This window comes from Corvus hawaiiensis, chromosome 1, assembly GCF_020740725.1.
Source record: "Corvus hawaiiensis isolate bCorHaw1 chromosome 1, bCorHaw1.pri.cur, whole genome shotgun sequence".
Taxonomy (NCBI): Eukaryota; Metazoa; Chordata; class Aves; order Passeriformes; family Corvidae; genus Corvus; species Corvus hawaiiensis.
Genome location: NC_063213.1, coordinates 94,437,705 through 94,441,682, shown reverse-complemented (window position 1 = coordinate 94,441,682; position 3,978 = coordinate 94,437,705).

Here is a 3,978-nt window from a genome sequence, read left to right as displayed (position 1 = left end):
CAAGGAGAGGGGAAGTAGAGAGTGCAGCAGGGAGTTGAAGTGGCTTTACATGAGGCAAGGGGAAGGTGCAGCCCAGCATTGGCTTTTCCTTCTAGTTCTTTTCTTCAGGAGAGCAGCTAGCAACCGAGCTGCGAGAGCCAACAATGGGATGGCATGTCTGTCAGAGAAGCCGCAGTCTACAGTGCTGTAGACTGCTGTGCACAGGTTTAATGCTGCTGTAAGTACACGGTTCTTTTGGAACGGCTTCTCTCCTGACTCTCCCATCTCTGTGAGCTCTAGCTGCTTGAACTTGGCCACACTGAAGGTGTGTGGATGTGATTGCGCTGCGAGTATCAAGTCTTCCAGAGACGAGGGATAGTCGACAAATGCTTTCTCACCTGGCCCATCTCTCAGTCCCAACTGTGGCTGGAAACGCTGCTGTGCTGCAAGGGTGGACTTAGCCACTCTGAGAGAATGTGATGACGCTCTATAGATAGTTGTGAAGGAAAGTGCTGGTCACTGGAATGTTTCGCCTAGTTTACAGACTTTAGAGGGACTATGAAGGCCAACGCCTTGTTCTAGCACTTGTTCTCTGCGTGCAGCTGCTGGATGTTTGGAAGGGCTTTGGGATCCGCCAGAGGTGGAGGTACCTAGGTAGGATGGTAGGATGGTATCTAGAGCTTGAAGGCACATCTCCAGGGCCTTTGATGCAGTTCAGTGGGTGCGAGTTCCATGTTGAGCATGTTCATGATGGCACAGAAAAGGTTCTGAAAGAAAGAGGCCGTGCTGGAACTGCCTTGACTTTTGCTGCTTAGAAACTGCACAGCCAACAATGAAAAGATTCCTCTTGCTTCCCCGCTACGCGCAGGATCACATTCTTTTGTGTCTCCAAGAGGCAGGATGCACAGCGGAGCTCTTCCACCAACTGCTCGCACACGACTGGGGCCGTGCCAGCGAAGCGCTTGGCTTTTTCCCCGGCACTGTCAGCGCTCATCGAAACAACCACACGATGGCGCTGACGACTTGCAAAAGAAGGCCAAGCACCTGGTGCTGCTCGAAACCACCCCAAGGGCAGAGGCAAGTTGCAAACGTCCCTGCACTCAAATCAACAGGACATCAGGACAAAAAGATTTCCCTCATCTTCCCCTTCCAAGAGCAGACTCTTCTTTGCACCACACCCCAAGAGCCAGACAAACCTCTTTGGCCCAAACAAATCTTTTCCCTCTCGCAGATTCTGCCCACCAACTTGAAGCCATCTGGCAAAAACAGAGCTCAGTGCCAGCTGAGGAAGATCTTGCTGCCTCCAACTTCAACTGCACCCCTCAAACTAGCAGCACACACGCTGTTCTCAGCACTTGCCTTCTCAGCTCTAGGTCCCATCCTAAGCCTTCCCTGTCCCAGAGTCAGGATCCAAAGACAACGGCACCAGGCACTGCTCACACACTAAAGGCACCAGGACAAAAGGCTCACAAGCTTGGCCTTTTCATTCCCACGGACAGCTCAACAGCTCTAACCCAGAGAGAGCTCTGCCTCTTGGGAAAAGCCTTTAAAATCCCTAAGAGCACCTGGTGTGCACATCCAAACCTGCTTTCCTTGCCAAATAGAGCAACTACAAGCCCATCTCCAAAGAAACGGCATCCCCTCCTCCAAAATACAACACATCCAGCCACTGATCCACCTCCAGGATTGAAGATGTCCAACAATTGCCCCTACCTGCCCAGGGGCCAGAAGAGAAATGTGTTGCTGGACTATTCCTCCCCATGGTACCTTAACATCTGCTCCAGCAACACTGGCACTATGTCCTTGCCTTCGCAAGGAAAGGCACTCCGAGTCTCTTGGCCTTGCCTTGCCTTCAGTACCTTGTCGAGTTCTTCTTAAGCTACCCTTGCTCTGCTTCCTTTGCCTACGTCTGCCTTGCCTCGCACTACCTACAACTTGCTGGCTTTGCTTTGCCCTGCCTACCACTCTTGCCCTTGCCTTCCATGCAGGCAAGGCGCTGCAAAGCAAGTGCAGGCAATTGTGGGCAAGTCAAGGGAGAGGTAGGCAAGGCCAGAGCAGTGAGGGGAAAGCAAACGCAGTGGTAGGCAAGAGAAGGCCCAGAAGTTAGAGGCAAGGCTGGCCGTAGGAAGGAAAGTCCACTGATGGGAAGGCCAGGCAGAAACAAGAAGGGCTCGGCAAGCCAAGGCCCTGGAGGAAAGCAGTAGGCAGGTCAAGGGTGGGGCATGGCCATGCAAAGGAATGCAAGGCTCCGGCGGGCTCCAGAGGGCTAGCAGGGCAAGGCAAGGAAACTGTTGTGTTGCCAAGGCAAGGTAGGTGAGAAGTACATTCAAGGACTGCTGGTACACAAAAGTGGCCAGGACCAAGTGCTCTGTGTGGCCTTGATCCCGCGTGGGTCATCTCTTCTCTGCACCTCAAAGACTTGAGCTACCTGCTTTCCTTTGTATGCAAAAGAACTCTCATTCTGGTCCCCGAGCTCAAGGGCAAAATGTGAATTGCCCTTCCAAGATTCAAGACATGCAAGGATTGCTCCCAGACAAAGGCTGCCCATAGAGATGAGCGTGGCAACATGCGCCCTCCCCTGGTCTTCCTCTCCTGTGATCCCGAAACACCGGAGATGCTTGAGAGCTTTGAGATTCCTAGGAGGAGCAGAAAGGGCAGGGCAAGGCCATGAAATGTCATTGAAAAGGAGTCTTGAATTCCAGGTGGGGGAGGGGTGAGCAAGGTCATGCAAGGCAAGGGAGGGCTTCAAGGGCAGGGCAAGGCAAGTGGTGGCTTGGCGAGGCGAGGCGAGGCGAGGCAAGGCAATGAGGGTCCTAGAAGGAAAAGGAAAGGTGAGGCCAGACCTAGATGACTGTGAAAGGAAGTCAGGTGGGGGGATGGGTGAGCAAGTCAATGCAAGGCAGGGGAGAAAAGGCAGGTTGACGGAAGGCTACAGAGGGGGCAGCAAGGAAATGCAAGGCATGGGGAAGCATGTGAGGAGTGGGCGCTGCCAGCCGGCCGGGATGGCAGGGGCGGGGCCACTGCAAGTAGCATGGTGGGGATGTGGAGGGGGGTGTTAGTGTGCGGGAGGGGGGTGTGTGTGTGTGCAGCGGAGTGCAGGGTAAGTGCAGGTGTGTGTGTGCGCATAGGGGGGTTTTGTGCCAGGTGCTGTGCCGGGGGGAACCGTCCCACCTCCAAGAAGGTGTGGGAGTGAAAGGAGTAACATAGATGTGTCTTTACAAAGAGACCGTGTGAATCCGTCCTTAGACAAGGCTGGGAATTTACAGGGAGGGAAGTAACAGAAGAAAGTATTAGTTCTAGAAACTGTTACTAATCAATAGAGACTGTTGATTAATCAAGGCTGTATTAAATTCCTGAACCTAGAGCAAGGCAGCAAAGACTTAATAGCATTAGGAATAGTTCCGTTTTCTTCCTTATCCATACCAAGAGGGGGGTGCATATTAGAGGGGGGCATAGAGTAGGCGGTTCCAGAAGCCTGTAATTCCTGAGTACCTCAGAGGGTGCTGTTGCCAGGAACTTAGCATAAAAAGGGGGCTGTGTCCCGCAATCAGTTGAGAGACTCCATGGCAAAAGCCCCATGGCCTCTCCCTGTAGTTGAAGAATGTTACAGGACTCCTGTGTCTCCTTTTTGGTGGATGAAGAAACTCAGAAAGCAACACTTCTGCCAGAACTCTCCAAGATGCCCCCTTTGCTCCCAGTGACTCCATCACTGCCCGGGAAGCTGTCTTTTCTACCAGAGGAGTTCGAGATACAGTTAAAAGCCGTGTGGCAGAGAAAAAAGGCAAGAATTGGTTTACAAGGGATGGCAAACAAGAGATACCAGAAGCTTTGGCCCTACCAATATTAAAAGAACTCCGTGAAGAGAGTCCTTGCACTTCCTGAGGATTGGCAGAAGCCTTCCTCATGATGGATGTTGCTGGGGGTCTTTTTAGACTGGCAAAACGAGCTGTTGAAGGTTGCTTGATCTGTGCTAAAGCAAACAGCCAAGTTACAAAGTAA